The 19,465-nt window shown below is 35.9% G+C and overlaps 1 long non-coding RNA gene across 2 annotated transcripts in view; it reads left to right on the forward strand.

The window, feature by feature from the left end:
- The first annotated feature begins 305 nt into the window (after positions 1–305).
- LOC109380895 (uncharacterized) overlaps positions 306–19,465 on the forward strand; it is a 270,700-nt gene continuing 251,540 nt past the window's right edge. For both annotated transcript variants that reach the window (XR_002123579.1, XR_002123580.1), the window contains exon 1: positions 306–405. This is a non-coding gene — a long non-coding RNA (uncharacterized LOC109380895). The remainder of the gene's footprint in view (positions 406–19,465) is intronic.

Consider the following 19,465-nt stretch of genomic DNA (forward strand, 5'->3'; position numbering starts at 1 on the left):
GTCAGTGGCAATGCTATTTCTATTGGAGAAGTTCCATCAAAAAATAAATATATTAGAAAAATGACTTTCAAGAATGACATAAACTAATATCAAAATCTGTTATAGCTAGTATCAAACATTTTTTGCATCAATTATTGTTGTAATTTAGGCTGAAGAATAACGCCAGCTATTTTGCTACATTGCTGAAGTCCTCTTTTTTGAGCCTACAATGAACCTGTAATACTTATAAAAGGAGTTACCATAGCAACCTCCATTGATGTCACAGGCTCAGGCTTCTGACTTCATTGCATAATGCAGTAGCAACTGGCTTTGCAGCAGAAACACCCTGCTAAAGAACAAGTATCTGGGTTCACAGCAAAGAGGACAAAGAAAAACAGCAAGTTATAGGGGGTTGAAGGCTGGATTGTGAGTCAGATTGTCTGAGTTCTTCTTTTAATCCTGCTTCTCACTTGTTGACTTGTGTTGAGTAATTGTGTTTACATGTGTGCACTGAGGCTTGAAGCAAGGAATCTCCTGTTTATGGGAGAGCCATAGAAGACAAAACTAAATATTTAATGTTTCAGCATTTGGTGGACATCTTAATAAAGCTACAGCACCCTAAAAATAACTTGGAAAGGAATTACTAGTGCCTTGTAGTGGATCTCTAGCTAGCTCACAAAGATAAGGAGGCACTTTGAAATAAAAAAGCATCTAGCTATTATTTTTTTTAAATTTAGTTTTTGAAGTAGTAATGGGCAAAGAACAAGATTGAAGTCCTAATCTTAATTTTAGCAAGAATGTAGAGAACTCCTTCATAAATATATCATGTAGCTATATCTATTTACAGGTTTTTTTTTATGTTCAGGATAAAGTGAAAGATTAATCTATTAATGGGTATGATGCTTCTCATGTTTATACTGTGCACATTAAATTATGAATGTTTTTAAATTTTACCATGTAAATGTTTATTCTCATTACAAGAAACTAAATATGTGAAATGGCTTTGCTAATTTAAAATGAAATTTTAAAAAGCCCTAATGATCTCCATCTTTGGAATGGCCTAATCTTTCCATTGCAGCCTATAATCTGTTTATTATGTCAGCTGGTGTAGCTTTTATATTATACACTAAATTTCAGAATTGAAATACAAATATTTTGGAATTTAAAAAGGCATTAAACTAATAAACTTTCTTACCAGAAACTTAGGTAAAAACATGATATAGATTTTTATTTTATCTAAGGTAACAAGCTAGAACATTTTCATAGAACTGTGGCACTTTCCACCCCCTCTCCATATGCTTCAAAATCATTCCAAGATATCAGCAAAAATTTAACGTGCAACAAAACTTCAATAACTAAATTCCTTGTTAAAAAAATGAGCAGAAAGGCACAAATAATTTGTCAAATCTTAGGAAAATTTTAAGTTACCCCTGAAAGTGTAGAGCAAGGTAGAAGTTGTGGTCATGTTTTGGATAAACACACAAATGCAATTGAGCTCCTCGTCGTATTTCAGGACAAACCATTTGTACGAGTCTCAAAATCTTGTAAAATCTTTCAAAAGTCGGAATTTAGTAGATAGTGTTTTATAGACTATAGAAGAATGAAAATTAGTTTTTTCATTGCAAGCATTATAGCTATCAAACTGGCTAATGTGATATTTCTTTTATATTGGAAAAAATTTTTGTGTGCTTATATTGACTTAATTCAACAGATTTTTGTTGACTTTATTGACATGAAAAATTCCTGAATGTACATAGTAAAATTTTGTCAAAAAAGAAGAGACAGGTGTGTCTCCACTTTTTTTTTTCCAGCTTAAGCAAAGAGAACAAGTAGTGTTGGTTACCTTCTGATTGCTACTTTGTTCCTTCCCCTAAATTCCACCATTTCCTAAGTACAACCACTCTAAATAGCAGAGACCAAAACTACACTGAAAAATCACATCAGTGAATCATACCTATAGAAGGAAACTTACGTGTTTTTTTTTTTAAATCAAATTGAGGTCTGATAGATTTAAATAATTTTCCCAAAGTTAACTGATGGAAGACTCAATACCTCAACCAGGTACTTGTCCTGGTTCCACCTGATGTTGTCGTGTTCCACCTGATGGCTTTAATCCAGAGTCACCTCCTTGATAGGAAGTCCTTTTTCTCTCAATGTGTTTTTTTTGCTTAGTTTTGTTTTTCCCCCTTGGCAAATACCACTAGAAATTAGAGACACATTTATTAATCTTTTCAAAGAATCAACTCTTGGCCTTGTTTATGGCTTTTGTTTATTGCATATTTGCTTTGTTTAAAATTATCTTTTACTGTGTAACAAACTACGTTCAAACCATATTGGTTTTAAAACAACCACCATTTTACAGTCTTACCTCATGATTTTGTGGGTCAGGAATCTGGTAGAGTTTTCCTGTGTTGTTTTTTGCTTCATGCTGTATTGATTGGGTTTACCTGGTGGTGTTCAGGTGGAGGTTGATTTGGTCTAGAGAGTCCACAATAGCTTCACTCACATTTCTGATGCCTAAGCAAGGTGAACTAAAGCGTTAAACTCAGGTGGGTTTCTCCTATCCATGTAGCACAGGGCCTCTCCACATGGCCTCTCCAACAGCGTATTAAGATTTACTTACATTGCAGCTCAGAACTCTAAAAATGTCCCAAAAGACGGGAAGTAGAAATTACAAGTCCTCTTAAAGGCTAGACATAGAATTGATGACGCATCACTTCTGCTATACCTAGGTCAGAGCAGTCATAGATCAGAGATTCAAGGGAAGAAGAAATAGATGCCTCCTCCTATCAATGGGATGAGTGTCAAAGAATTGGGGCTATCTTTGCTCCATCATCTTTACTCCATCACCTTGATCCTGTGTTATATTTTAGTTTTCTATTTCAATATTCTTTTGTTTCTTCCTTCTGCTTTCTTTGTCTGTATTCTACCATCTCCTCCCACAAATTCTTAAGTTGGATGTTTAAATCATTAATTTTCACTATTTCTTCTAATATAAACGCTGAAGTGTAAATTTTTCCTTAAATAATTGTTTTCATTGTGTTTCAAAGTTTTAGCTATATTGATGTTTTGCACTTTGTTCAGTTACAAGTATTTTCAATGTTTCATTATTGTTTCCTTTATGACCTATGAGTTATTTGGAAGTATGGTTTTCAAATTTCAATAATATTAAGTCTTAATAATGTATCTATGTGGGAATTAAAAGACATATCCATCAAAATGCAACACATGATCCTTATTTGGATCCTGACTTGAACAAACTTCATAAAACATATGAGATAATCAGGGAAATTTGAATGCCAACTGGATATTTGAGGGATTTTTATATATTTTAAAAATATGTAATGGTATTATGATTATATTAAGAGTCCTTTAATAGAGTTACAGAGAAATATTTATGGATGAATTTGCTTCAGAAAAATTCAGAGGGGAGTTGGTGTATACATGATAAAAGATTGGCTATCAGTCAAATAATTGTTGAATGTAGCTGGAGCATATATGAGTAGTCCTTATACTACTTCATTTACTCTTGTATGTGTTAGAAATTTTTCTTAAGAAGATATTAGAAGTTCATCCCCTTAAATAATGATTTCTGATTTAATTGCATGATGGCTAGAGACTGTAGAGTGTGTATATATGTATATTCATATATATGTATTTATATATAATCAGCAAACACATAGACCAAATACATTTTCCATTTTATATATATATATATATATATATATATGAGATCACATATATATATATACACACATATATATATATATAGGTTTGCTTTATGGATTAGTGAATTCAATTTGATAAATCTACCATGTATACTTGAGAGGAAATATAGAATATCTCTCTCTTATCTCTGTTTCTATATTGATAATATATCTATATATTAAATCAAGTTTAGTAGTCTAAAATGTTCATATTTAATAATATTTTCTGCTTGAACTATCAATAATTGAGAAAGTGTGTTTCATTCTTATATTATTATGATGATTTGTCAATCTCTCTGTAGTTCTTGAATGTTTTGCATTATATAATTTTAGATAGGTTCACATTACATATCTAATTGTTAAACCTTATTCATAATTTAAAACTTTAATCTTTAGATAGTATCACTTTTCTTCCTAATAATGTTTTTATCTTAAAGGCTGTTTTTATAATATTAATATAGCTCTCCCTGCTTTCTTTGGGCTATTATTTGCTGGATATATCTTTCATTCATTTTCTGTTTTTATATTTAAATGCATCTCTTATAAAAAGCATATAGTTGACTTTTAATTAGCCTTAAAACTTCTGTTTTTAACTGTCAATTTTGGTCTATATACATGATTATGTATATAGACCATAATATTAATCATAGTATTATGATTAGTTATATATATTAACTTATTTCTATGATTTTAATTTGAGATTTGTTTGTATTTTTCCGTAGTTCTTTCCTCCTTTCCTTTTCTTTCCTTTGCTCTTTCCTTCCTGCTTGCTTTCTTGCTTTTTTCTTTTGAGTTTACTTGTGTTCTTATCCCATTTTTCTCCCTTTACTAATTAGAAATGATATATTCTACCTTGTCTTCTTTTAATATTCTTGACATTTCACTGGGTGTCCATTAACTTAATTTATTAACACAATTTAATCAACCACTCACATCCTCCTTTTTCGGAACAATACAAAGCTACTGGAACAATGATTCCAATCATCCCTCCTTACTTCAATGCTGTTACTCTTGAAGTTCTATCATTTTAATTTCACAAGTTAGATATGTTAACTGTTACTTTAAAAGACAAAGTCTATTTACATTTACCTACATGTTTACCAATTTCTTCTCCCCTTTCTTAGATCTTTCTTCTAGGATCATTTGTTTTTCTTCCAGATGTATATAGTTTAGAAATTTCTTATGAAAGTATACTGTTTCTCGCTCAGATTTTATCTAAAGTGCTTTAAATATATTTAATTCACTGTCAATCCTGAAGAAATTTTGCTAGGTGCAAAATAACAGGTTGACAGTTATTTTCTTGAAATAATTTCTGGAAGAAATTATTCTATTGCACCTGGCTTTCATTATTGCTATTAAGAAGTCTACTTTTAGACTAATTATCATTTCTTACAGGTGCTCTCTTCTGATTACTTCCTAGATCTTCTCTTAAGCTGTGGTGTTCTGCTCCTTCACTACAACATGTGCAGGTACGATTTTTTTTTTTGTATATATTTCCAGAATCTTTCATTTGTTCTGAAAAATTCTTTGTCTTTGAATAGTTCCTCTCCTTCATTCTTTCTATTACTTTATGAAATCTTATTCCATTCTTCATAGAATGGAATTTATTCTTTTATTTATTTCTTTTTATTCTATTTATTTCTTTTTCATGTTTTGATTGCCTTTTCTGTATTCTGTATAATTTCTTTAAGACAATCTTCCAATTTCCTAATTCTCTCTTCAGCTCTATCTAAACTGTTAGTTTACTCATTGAAAAACTTTTTAATTTCAATTAGTATGTTTTCATTCTAAAAGTTTTATTTTAAAAAATTGCTTAATCTTTTTAAAAGAATAATTTCATCTTGGCAGCTTGCTTTTTAAATTTTATTATTTATTTATTTCAATACTTTATTTAGAGTTATTTTATATTCTTTACCTGGTAATTCCACAGTTTGAAGTTATTGGGGTGTCTAACCATGTTGTCTATTTTTATGCTGATTCCTCCTCATGTTGAGTTGTCTCCTTCTATATTTGGTCAATTTTGTGATAATTTCATAATCTATGTGAATCCTTGGATTGTAATTGGAAATACTTTCCTCTAGAAAGGATTAAGTTTGGATTTTCTGAGTTCCCTGGTTGTTACTAAGCTAGGTCCATTTTCTTTACCATCAAGGTCTTCATCCTAATGTTGGAGTTTCAGATTCTGTTCACCCAATCTTGAAGCAGAATCAAAGCTTAGTATCTCAAACTCGCATTTCCTTCAAAGTAATCCCAGCGTTTTCCTTTTTTGCTTACTCTCCTCTTCAGTTTCAACTTATGGTTCATTCTCTCTTTCTCTTTCTCTCTCTTTCTGACTCTACATTCCTGAAGTTTTCCCTTACTTTCTTGTGGACCAAGAAGACTATTTTTATGACTATAGGCTATAGTTTACCCAATAACTAGATATACTTTAGCCTTATCATTCAAACTATATGGACAGGTTAATTTCTCCAACCCCCTGTTGGCTGATTTTAATTGTGCTTAGTATTTCTTTTAATCTGATTTGTTATGCACCGTATTTTATAGAAATTGTCAAATTTTCCATCTTTTAAGGGGAACATTCCATGTTTTCTGACATAGATACGTATTTTAGCCTCAAATTTTTTCTTTGGTCATTTCAATAGTTTTAGGAATACAGAGTTGTTGAATACGTAGGATAAAGTATTGTTCTTCAAGTTGAAAGTTCATAAGTTGTGTTTCAATAATAAGGCTTAAGCATGAATTTCTGGTGAAAAATAACATAAAAAATGAAGTTGAATTTAATATTGATGGATTGATGAGGACAGGAGACACTTAAGTTACATTTATCAAAAAAGTAAAAGTTAATCTTTCTCATAGAGGAGGAAATGATATGATAAAAACTGTTGGAGAAGGATAGTAATTATAACTAATATGAATTGAGTTAGGAGGAGACTAAGATCAAGGAAGCCACATTAAAAGCCCCTTATTAATTAACCAAATATGATGACAAAAGGGCTGAATTAAATGATGATTAGGAGCTGGATGTGGGTAGAGTTCCCCAGAAAGCAGAGCCTGATGTAAGAGTTTATGCTACTGTTTTCATTAAGGGAGGCAGATGTGAGTGTAAAAGGAACTGAAGTGGTTTAAGGAGGAAGAGCTGAATGGGAGGTGTGTTGCTGAACTAGTTAGCACAGATATAGACTATGTCATGTCTTATGACTGTCTTATGAAAGAGCACATCCACTGCAGCTCAGAACCCTAGAGCGTGGAGGAGAAAGGAGAAGTACTTATTTTTCTTGTCAGCCAGTGGTTCAAGGTTTGCTCTACTGGGACCTAATTTTCTGGAAATTCCGGACTGTGCATTTGTGCGCACTCAGCAAGACCACTTACATCTGATTGCTAACAAGGAAGGCCTGGGTGGGTGAGAGGCACGTTGTGTGGCCTTAAAGTAAAGTACTGTCAAGTTCTGCCTGAATGAAATCTTTCCAAACCCATGCACAGCATATTATTGCAGCAGCCGTTGAAACAAAAGATACACGAGGCTGAGAGATTGTGAACTGATATAGAAGAGGTGTTGGATACAGAAAACAATGATGGCTAAGCTCGGTAAGGGCGTGAGGGATTGGCCAGGGGTGGAGGAAGCAAAGGGGGTCTCATCAGTTCCAAAGTTTTAAACAGAATTATTCAAATAAAGCCCAAAAGATATTTATTGAGCCTGTACTCTCTGTAAGAAACTGAACCTATATCCTCACACTGGCTGTATAAATCTAAGCAAGAAGCTTTACCATCAAATGGAGGAAATAGATGTGTATAAATTTGTATTACAAGGTATTATTACATGTGAATATTATTATCTAGCCCAAACATGTGCAAGGAGGACGCAGAAGAAACAGCGGTGAATTATGCTTGAAGGATATGCAGGGGGGTCTTTGTGGAAGATTAAATGTGGCTTTAATGACTAAAGTTAAAATTTTAATAATAATGTGGGGGATATTTCTTTATAAAATATTTATAACAAAACCTTTAGAGCAACTGTAGCTCTGCATATTTATTTTATTAAAGTGACATGTTTACATTGTAGATATTTCATGTTTAAAATAGAAACTTGAAAATGAAGCATTGAAAAACAACTTATTTTTCCCTTTTGAGAAAATGAGTTTGAATTTTTTTCATGTTCTAGCACAGTGCATCTAGGTTTATTTTAGACATGGCATGCCAGAATTCTTAACATACGTTCTTAAAATAGAGTTAATATTAAATGTTTATTTAATATTTAACAAATTTTTATTGTCCCTGATTTTAAATTCTTTCCTTCTCCCTCCTTGTAAAGAATAAATGAGCAAGCAGATGAAGAGTCGAGTGGGGAGCAGGAAAAAAAATATAGGTCTTGAAATGGATTAGAGGGATTAAGTATTTAAGGTTTGTGAATCAACATTAGATGCTGCAGCCAGGCAATGCTTTCTTGTTCTGAATTCCTTTTTTCTGAAATAAATAAAATAAAGTTGAAGAGATGTTGTAAATGGGACAGACAGAACCCAGACTCTGAGAGACAGCAAAAGAGGGCTTAACACACAAAGACAGGGATGGAAATGACTCCTGGGCTAGTCTAACCATAAAAGTGACTTGATTTTGTACGCTGACCAAAGCTTTGTCTTCATTGCTTAAAATGTGACTGTGTCTCTCAATTTTATCCTTGAGGGCAGAGTTATTGCCTTCCTATGTGGCCTGGCTAGTGGGGTTCACCATTGACTGCAGCCTTATTTCAGTAACACAAAAAAATGTGGCATAGCACCATGTTTGCTTTTAATGAAAGCATATGTAACATATGCAAATATAATCACATTGCTTTACAAAATAAAGAAATATATAAGGTAATAAATAGCTTAGGCTATTCTACCAGTTGTTCCACTCGATGTGTGCATGGAGGTGGGAATCTACCCTTTCTTGAATTGGTCTCGGCTCCATTTACCTTTTACAGATTATGAGCATGTTGCTCATAATTGGAATATGAATCAAGTATCAGAATATATATGATTTTTTTTTTGAGATAACGTGGATCTCAAACTCAAGCCAGTTGGTTCATTTGGGCTCAACTGAAAAATCAGCAATCTGTCCCAATAGTGGATGGAGAATATCCTACACGTATGCTGGGCTTCCTGAGACTATTCCAGTGCTATAGCCCCCTAAGGGATTTTCAAGGGTAAATTTGACCATATGTGATTTTCACTTTTAATGCTGACTTTAGAACCAAGATGTAACTTGTATACAGCAATTAGTTTTCAGATATGAGAAGGTCTATGCTAAAAAGAGTAAATGATAGAATGGCTTAAGAATCAAGGGCTGTAGTAATATTGAGTCAGTGTTCCCAAGAATAGCCTTATTGTTACTTTCCCAGCAGTAGGGAAGGTGAGCAGGTCTACTAAAATGAAAAGGTACCATAGTTTTTTGAGGACCCAAATTTTGTAAGTGAAGGAATTCCTTTCTTTCCCTTCCAGTTATCTCCTCATTTCTATAGCTTAGCTCTTGCTCAGACTTCATCTTTCAGTCCAGGGGAAGGCACCTGAGTGCCAACCATGTTCTAGTTATTGGGTTAAGGGCTTTACATAGTTTACCACATTAAAAATTCATACTACTGTCAAGAATTATTATTTTCCCCAATTAACAGATGAGGAAACTGAGGCTCTGAAGTCTTGGTGGTTTAGTCAGCTAATCAGTGCAGGAGGTGGGATTGGGATGCAGGTAGGTGTAACTGAAAAGCCTGTCCTCTTCCCAGCACACCATGTTTTATCCTTTAAATTTCAGACTCTCTGGTCTTATTAGGGTTCTTTCGGGTTGAGTCGAGCACTCTTTGAAGGACTAGGGGAGTTCATCTCCTTTCTCCCTTGTATGAGAAGTCTTTCCTAAAAGCCCATGAATTATAAGGCTGATCCCCTTCCAGTAGCATTGCTCAAAGTGGAATTAAGTGGTGGTATGCTTTCCTTGATATGTATCTACTTGGACTTCATCAACTCTTATGATTTGATCATTTTGGTAGCATTTAGGTAAAGCCTGTATATGAAAATAAATAGTTTAGTTTCCCTGATGCAAAGTTTAATTTAGCTCTCCAGTATGTTGCCTTTAGCTTGTTGTAGATATAATTGTTTACTTAATGAGGATGCATCCTTCCTTTCGGAGTACAAACTTTAAAATGAATTTCCATAGATTTACATAAATTCCCTGGGGACCACTAAAATGTGAACAAAGAACGAATTGCCCAGCTGTGCACTGATTTAATGGAATTAAATCATTTAGGGTGTGGGCTTTGAAAAAGATATCTGGGGGAAATAGTCTCTGACACTGTTGGAGAAATAAACCGTTAAATGAATGTGCTCCCACACCAATAGAAAGTGGTTTTAGAAGCCAGCATCAGCCAAGATTTTTAACAAACTCATCTTAGCAAAAGCTCGTGAAAATGCTGTACATTTCAGAAATCACCTGTTATTTCTCAGAATGGATGTTAATATTTTATTATAGTTTTTTTTCGTGTTGAAGCTTTAATTTTAAAATAGTTTTATTGAACATGGAGAGGATTAGCAAATGCCCTGGATGTCATGCTGTTAACCCAAAACCAATAACTGTATCCTCAGGTACATTTACCTTTAAAGTTAACAGGGGTCCTCAACCTCATCTGGACCAGAGTTTGTTAATGGCGGTCTGTATGCCCTTCACACCTCAATCCCCTGTCAGTGATGTGAAAAGATCTAAGGAGGCATCAGCTTCTTAAGCTCAGGAATGTTACCATTACTCTGAATCTTTCTTTAGATGGTGGTATCTCAATTACATGGTTACTCTGGCTGATTCTATAGTTGGTTAGAATAATATAAGAGCAAGAGGAAGACCTCACGATTCCCTTGGCCTTGGGACATGGCGATGTGAATTATGTCCTTTTCAGGATAATACCTCAGCTTTAGCCAGCTGTCTATATATGCATATCTTTGGTTCAAAGAGGTTTATTCAAGAATATGAAGGGATCGATATTAATTTATATTCTGTGTTAGAAAAGCAACCAGTGATAGTGAATCAATAGGTTCATCTTTTTGTATGAATACATAAATCAGTCAATATTTAGTAATCTATAAAACACAGTCCATGGAGGACGCAGCAAAAGAAGAAATATTTGTCCATGGTGTTGAGTTTTTAGCCTCTCTACCAAAGAAACAACAATAATAGCTAACTTTTTTTGTGTACTAATCATGTGCCAGAATTTTCTTTTTATCATTTACCACAAACTTCACAACAACCTTATGACTTAGGCATTCTGATTATCCATTTTACAGATGAGAAAACAGAGTCACAGAACAGCTAAATTACTTGCCACACAGCTAGTATGTGGGCCAGCCAGGGTGGCACTCTGACTCCAAACCTTATGCTGTGTTTTTTTTTTTAAGTATTTTTTACTTTGGCAAAAATGTACATATCATGAAATTTACATTTTAACCACTTTTAAGTGTACAGTTCATTGGCGCTAAGCACATTCACATTATTGTGCAGCCATCACCAACGTCCTTCTCCAGAGCTCTTTTCATCTTCCCAAACTGAAACTCTATGTCCATTAAATAACTCTCCTTCCTCCTTTCTCCAAATCCTGGGCAATCATCTTTCTATTTTCTGTTTTTATGATTTTGACTATTCTTGGTACCTTATATAAGTAGAATCGTAAAGCATTTGTCTGTTTGTGTCTGGTTATTTCACTTAGAAAAATGTCTTCAAGTTTCATCCATCTGGTAGCATGTGTCAGAATTTCCTTCCTTCTTAAGGCTGAGTACTATTCCATTGTATGTATACAACACATTTTGTTTATCCATCTATAGTGTAATTTTGGGTTTCTTCTACCTTTTGGCTATTAAATGTGTGAATAATGTTGCTATAGATAAGGGTGTTCAAATATCAGTTTGAATCCCTGCTTTCAATTCTTTTGATTGTATATCAGGAGTGGAAATGCTATAACTTATGGTAATCCTATTTTTAATGTTTTGAGGAATTGCTGTACTGTGTTCCATAGAGGTTGCTCCATTTTATGTTTCCATCAGCAATACACAAAGGTGGAAATTTCTCCACATCCTTGCCAACATTTTTTTTTCTAATAACCATCCTAATGGTATTTCATTGTTGGTTTTGATTTGCATTTCATTAATGATTAGTGATGTTGAGCATGTTTTCATGTGCTTAGTGACTACTTGTTGATCTTCTTTAGAGAAATGTTTACTCAAGTCCTTTGTCCATTTTTAAATAAGTTGTTTTGTTGTTGAGTTTGTAGAAGTTCTTTGTATATTCTGGGTAATTCCATATCAGTTAATGGTTTGCAAATATTTTCTCCCCTTCTATGGGTTGCCTTTCACTATGATAATAGAGTCCTTTGATGCACAATGTTTTTAATTTTAAGGAATTGCAATTTATATATTTTCCCTTTTGTTACCTGTGCTCAGACCATATGCTTTTTTTTTTTTTTTAAAGATTTTATTGAGGAATGGGGAAGGGGAACAGTGTTGGGGAATTGGGGAAGGGGAACAGCCAAGTTGTTGTCCTTCAATCTTAGTTGTGGAGGGCACGGCTCAGCTCCATGTCCAGTCGCCTTCCGGCCACCAGTCACAACTAAGACCATATGCTCTTAACCACTACACTGAAGCATACAACCAAAATTGCCACGTGCTAAATTATTTGGTATCAAACACATCTCTTGAAGATGAACTGAAGATGAGTGTTGGTGTTTTCAGGGAATGTGTGAGGGAAGCAAAGACCTAGCACATTCTAGATATATTTAGCTCATGTTTCTTGATAAATCTGTTTTTGCATAAGAATGAATTGAAAAAAATAATGTTGAGTCAACTGTGTGGCATCTCCCTGCCCTTTCTTGTATATTACTTGGGCATTCATTAAGGGAGGAGGTGGGGTAGGGAAGGGTGAGGTGGGTGCCTGACCATGAATGGAGATAGACCTGCCAATCTCTTATGGGTAGACACATTGCCGGGATGTTTTCTGGGAGAAGTTTTATTTAACCTAAAGAGGTGAAATAAAACCTCTCTGCAATGTCATTCACTGCCTGCTATTGGAAGCTCACTTTCCCTTGGAGCTTAACCAAGAGAGAAAAAACAATCCTTTCTCTTGCCTTTTGCTCTCTGCCTGAAGCAGTGCCCTGTCCTCCTGGGTCGAACTGGGTGGAGGGGACGGGCAGAGAACTGAGCCCATGTTGTACTTCTTCATCTGAAGAAGGTGCTGTGAGTGACTCGTATTTCAATTAGAGCTCTGTGCTTCTAACTGCGTACCCCCACATCTCTCTTTTAGCTTTTGAACTTGGATGTATGCAAGTTAAGTTTTTCCCCATCATGCTGTTGTGAATTATTAAGTAAACAATCACCAAAATTCTTCTCATTTCAGTATATGAATAAGCCTCAGATACTCACACTGGAGGCATACGCTTGCTATAGGCTCTTAACGTTCTATATGTCTAAAGGGATCATAAAAAAGGTTCCCAAACATAATGGTGATGGCTCGAGAGCTGTCAGGAAGTTTGAATAAGAGGTGCCCTTTTGTAACCCTCCCAGGAGACTTCACAGCCACGGTGTTAGTGTATCAGTTTTCTGCTCTTTCAATGGTTCGGGTAACGGGTGAGAGAAGAGTGTGATGAAGGCAGGGGGGGAATAAGGAGGGAGTCCTGGGCCCTCCTGCTTGTGTTCCATGTGACATTTTCCCTCCCCATCTGGAGACTCTCCGATGTAGGCCCCCATACCTCCGCGTAAACTCAGAGTCATAGTATCCTGGTCACCACTGAACTCCAAACACTTTGTTCACCTTCCAAGGGCTACTCCAGCTTGGCTTTACTCCTCTCACACAAAGGAGCAATGGTGTCTCTGCCACATGTCAGAGGCCAAGAAGAAAACCACATTTTGCAAGATAATTTCAATAGTAGAATTTATTAGTCAGTGTTTATACTGTGTGCTAGGTGCTTGCATAATTTGTTAAATTCTGATAACAACGCTGAGATAGATTTTTACTACAGTAACCCTCCCCCGCCATCCACAGTGGATACATCCCAACACCACCCCCTGGGTGCCTGAAACGTCTGATAGTACCGAACCCTATGCATGCTGATTTTTCCTATACATACGTACCTATGATAAAGTTTAATTTATAAATTAGGCACGGTAAGAGATTCACAACAACAGCTAATAATAAAATGGAACAATTAGAATAATATACTGTAACAACAGTTATGTGAATGTGACATTAAGTCAAATAAGGATTACTTGCACTGTGATACGGTAGCACTTGATAGGGCTACTAAGTAACTAATAGGCAGGTAGCTTACACAGCGTGGATACGCTGGACAAAGACATGATTCACGTTACAGGGAGTATGGAGCAGGATGGTGCAAGATGTCATCCCGCTACTCAGAATGGCGTGAATATAGCACTTATGATTTATTTATAAATGGAATTTTCCATTTAATATTTTCGGACCGCAGTTGAATATGGATATCTGAAACCTGAAAACGAAACCGCAGATAAGGGGAGATTACTGTATTCCCTTTTGCTGTTGAAGATTGAGGCTCGGGGGAGGGAGTGAACTTGCTCATGGTAGTTCAATGTGTGGAAGGCAAAGCTTTCAGTCTCAGCAGGTCTCCCTGGTTACACAGCACATCCTCCTCCAGCTCTGTCTGGGCAGGGACATCCTTCCTACCCTTCTGTCTCTGACCTTCGACCTTCTTTCCTTTTAAACTTTCATTATAGATTCCAGGAAACAAAAGGAAAAAGGGGTGCTATATATGAAATTTGCTAACTGAAATTAGCAACAAATATCGGCTTTTTGAGGAGAGAGTTGCCATTCCCTCAGTGTCTTAGAATAACACCAGGCTGGATATAATTCAAACGTTAGGGGATGGTCCTGTTCTCATGATAAACGAGTCCCGTACACACCCCGTTTGGCGAAACGGTTATCTCATCCACTATCACAGTCTACTAAGGGGACGTTAGATGCAGTTTGCACACTTCTTATGAAAACCATTGGCGGAAAGAATTGCTGAAAAGGTAGAGATAATATAATTCAGTGGCAATGAGGAAAATTTGCAAGAGAGAATTGCTCGTGCTCGTGGTCAGGCTCATGACAGAGTCTTGGCTTCTCATTTTGTGGCAGAAGCTGCTTCCCGATATACTGCTTTCTTTCTGCAGCTTATTTTGGCTTATTCTTACTTGTTTTTATTGACAGAGTGATTTTTCTTGTAGTCTCAGTTTCATGACGTAATTATCCTCCTGCCAAATCCAGTAATCAAGTGAATTAAAAGCATTATTTATTGGCTTTTAGAAAAAAATAGGTTTATTGTGCCTTACTTGTTCTTGAATAGGCTACTTTGATACAAAAAAATCCCCATATTAGAATTAGACAATGCCACTCATAAGTATAATTCACCTAATAATTTAGAAAATGTTATTTTCTTAAATATAGCACAAATGTCAACAGTTCTAGTCATTTTCAGATGATGTTTCCAAAATAGCAAAAAAAAAAAAAAAAAGACTTGACTTTGCCTTTTGAGAACTATAGCAGAGGCACTTGACAACTTCTTTGGCATCAATTTTTGTGTGTGTGTGTGAAGAAAACAACAATCAGGTAGGAAATGTTCCACTTGGTAGCTGTCATCACAATCTATTATTGGATATTAAAAGGGCAATCATACAACCATATAAGCTTCTTCGAGGGTCAGTGGGCTCCAGCAGGCATGGCAGAAAGCATGTTGTCATGCTCTTAGGTATTTCTAAGGTTAGTGCTGGGGTCGGGGAGGTGGCATCACCACCACCACCATCATCATCATCATCGTAACAAAATTAATAGCCAATACATAGCATCCCAAGGTGTTAGGCGCTATTCCGAGCAATTTACTTGTAATAATTCATTTAATTCTCATGGTAACCCTAGGAAGCAGAAACTATTACTATTTCCATTTTACAGATGGGGCTACTGAAGCACAGGGGTTAAGTGACTTGCCCAATATTACACAGATTAGCAAGTGGGAGAATCAGAATCCATACCCAAGCAGCTGGGCTCCAGAGCTACTGCTCTTAACCACCGCACTATATGGCAACATTATCGAGGTCATACTCTATGTCCCCCATTTACGCTAGGCACTGACACTGGAGAGATAAAAATTCCTCAAGGGATTTATAGCCGAGTGCATATAGATACCAATCTGCTTCCCATCTTTAGAGGTCATTTTGAAAGCCTGATGGCAGGAAAAAGATTTCCCCAACTGCCAGTGATTTGTGAACCATTATTGAGGAAGCACTGCTCTCCATGACAGGAGTGTCACAATGATGCCCTTTACTCAGAGTTAGAGCAAAGCAGTAACAGCAACTCCTGCCCCAATGGCCATTTACTGAGTGTTTCTATAAAGTAGGCATTGTGTAGATGGTTACATATAGACTCATGGAATACTCACAGCTGTATGGGTCTAATCGGGGTGGGTCACCACCCACAAGCCCACCCCTGCATTTTTTTGCTTTTGGCTCAGTCTTATTCTCAAGCAGCACTCTTGCCTTATGTCCCCAGTCACAGGGAGGTGAAAGAAACTCCCTGATGAGTTTCATGGCTTCAGCAGTAAGACATTTCTTCTCACATATAATTCAGAAATCACACCCCAAACTCAAGCTAGTCTGTTTCTATGGATTTTGTGTGGGGGGAAAAAGTCAGCTAATTTCCACACTCCCCTGATCTTGTTATTTTCATTATCACACTTCTCTGCATTTCCTAGTTTCAATTAGGACTGAAAACAATGTACCAAAGTTGCATGCGAGTCTCTTTTCAGAGTGCTTCCCTCTCCTCAGAGAGGAGGCAGACCTCCATCTTGCTGAGGAGGTCAAGAAGCTCATTAGGCCTCTAGCCATTTATTAGATGTGCCGACTCTTAAAAACCAGGCAACCTTTGGAAACTTATCTAGAATTTGAGGTTAGTGGTTAGACTGAACTTCAAAAGAATTTGAAGTTTTGCCTATTGATGCCCTTTTTCGGCTTTAGCAGCTAGAACTGTGAAATGTTGATGTGGACTGTACTGGCCTGTAACTATCCATGATTCCTATTTGAAGAGCATTACCGTTTCGTCATCAGAGAATTAGTTCAGTTAGACCCTATGTGAGAAGAGGGTGAAAAATCCTAATGCAGAAAACTCCCACACCTATAAAGATCTGTCTTTAGCTGTTATAAATACTCTGTATCAGAATCTGATAACATTAGCAATAAGGATTGAAGATTGTTTCTTTCTCTGTGTCTTGTCTCCCCGTACATAACCATATGCCCACCCCCCCCACACACACACGTGCAAAGGATACACAAAGAACAGAATCAAGGGAGAGTAAATGATGTGGGATATTCATATTTTAATTCATACTTTTGTGTATTGGACTTAAAAAATAAGTACACATTTCCTTTGATATTTTATAAATACTTTAAAAATAAAGAAGTAGATAGTTCTAGAGTAATCAAAAGAAAACTTACACTTCCTCTGTTGAGAATAAAGGCTATTCTCAGGATATATTAGCCATTACCTCTCAGAGGCTTAACTTTCACTTGAGCAAATGTCTACATTTGCATAGTCAGGTACTAAAATAATTCTCACATTAAAGCAAACAGCATTTATCTGCCAGATTACATGACAAAATAGTTTCTGAGTGATTTTTATAATTATTCTTTTTTTTATAATGACCAAAAGTCAGACCTGCCAATTTAATACACATTTTTGTATTATTTTTATGTGTAAGCAAAGACTAAAAATAGGTGATTTTTTTCAAAGTTTGTCATTTCATTGTGTCATCCTTAGTAAAATTATAGCTCCACAGTGGATATTATACAAACATTTTTTGATAGGACAGTACTCTATAGCAGTATCATGGTTTTTAAAAAAAATATTTTTATTGGGGAATTGGGGAGATGGGAACAGTGCTGGGGAATTGGGGGAAGGGGAATGGACAAGCTGCTGTCGTTTTGTTCTTCAGTCTAGATGTGGAGGACGTTGCTTCACTGGCCCAAGTTGGCACCATCATTGCACTCTTCCCGGGCGAGGCAGATCAGTCACTGGCTTCTGGACGGCCACTCACTGCGGCTGCTGGCTGCTCATGCTGGCTGCTGGCTACATACGGTAGCCCATGGCAACCCACTGCCACAGGGGCTGCAGCCTATGCCGTCGCCAGCGACTCACAGCAGCCCAGTTCCAGGTTGAGCTGTTGTTCAGCATCTTAGCTGTGGAGGGCAGTGTCACTGGCCCTCATATGTGGGATCCGAACCAGGGCCCTCTGGCATCCCAAGCCAGTTCTTAAACATCGCACCACTCAGCTGGCCCTCATGTGTTTTTTTTAATGCAAATATCACAAGTGTCTGGATCTTTGATAGAATTGGAAAGAAAAACAATAGCCTAAAGCCTTCGGAATCTTTTTAAAAAATTATTATTAGTTTCAGGTATACAAAACAACATAATGATTAGACATTTACAAACCTCACAAAGCGGTAACCCCAAGTCTACTACCTATCTGACACCTTATATAGCTATTACAATACTATTGACTATATTCCCTATGCTGTACTTTATATCCCAGGACTTTATTTTATATATATATATATATATATATATATATATATATATATATATATGAATGACATGACTGATATTCAATATTGTTTTATATTAGTTTCAGATTTACAGTGCAGTGGTTAGACATTTATATAGTTTATGAAGTGATTCCCCGATAGGTCTAGTACCGATGTGACCCATCATACATAGTTTTTATAACATTATTGACTATATTCCTCATACTATATTTCACATCCCTGTGTCTATTTTGTGACTATCAATCTGTATTTCCTGATCCCTTCACTTTTCTCACCCATCCTCCCAAACCCCCTCCCATCTAGCAACCATCAGTTTGTTCTCTGTATCTATGCATCTATTTCTATATTGTTTGTTCATTTATTCTGTTGTTTAGATTCCACAAATAAGTAAGATCATTTTTCTTTCTCTTATTTTGACTTATTTCACTTAGCATAATATCCTTTATGTCCATCTATGTTGTTGTAAATGGTAAGATTTCATTCTTTTTATGGCAGAGTAATACTCCATTGTATAAATGTGCCACCTCTCTTTTATTCAAAGGTCTATCCATAGGCATTGCAGTTGTTTCCATATCTTGGCTATTGTGAATAGCACTGCAGGAAACGAATGCATATATTTTTTCAAATTAGTGTTTCAGATTTCTTTGGGAAAATACGCAGGACTGGAATTGCAGGTTATAAGGTAGTTTTATTTTTAATTTTTTGAGGGACTTCCATACTGTTTTCCACAGTGCCTGCACCAATTTGCAATTCCACCAACAGTGCACAAGGGTTCCCTTTTCTCCACATCCTCGCCAACGATTGTTTTTTGATTTGTGGAAGATAACCATACTGACATGAGCAAAGTGGTATCTCATTGTGGTTTTTATTTGCATTTCTCTGATGGCTTGTGACATTGAGCAGCTTTTTATATGTGTATTGGCTATCTGTGTGTCCTCATTGGAGAAATGTCTATTCAGGGCCTCTGCCCGTTTTTTAATTGGATTGTTTGTTTTTTTGGTGTTGAGTTGTATGAGTTTGTGATAAATTGTGGATGTTAACCCTTTATCAGATGTATCATTGGCAAATATCTTCTCCCATTTAGTAGGATGTCTTTTTGTTTTGTTGATGGTTTCCTTTGCTGTGCAAAGTTTTTAATTTGATGTAGTCCCATTTGTTTATCCTTTCGTTTCCCTT

Source organism: Hipposideros armiger, unplaced genomic scaffold (assembly GCF_001890085.2).
Source record: "Hipposideros armiger isolate ML-2016 unplaced genomic scaffold, ASM189008v1 scaffold_41, whole genome shotgun sequence".
Taxonomy (NCBI): Eukaryota; Metazoa; Chordata; class Mammalia; order Chiroptera; family Hipposideridae; genus Hipposideros; species Hipposideros armiger.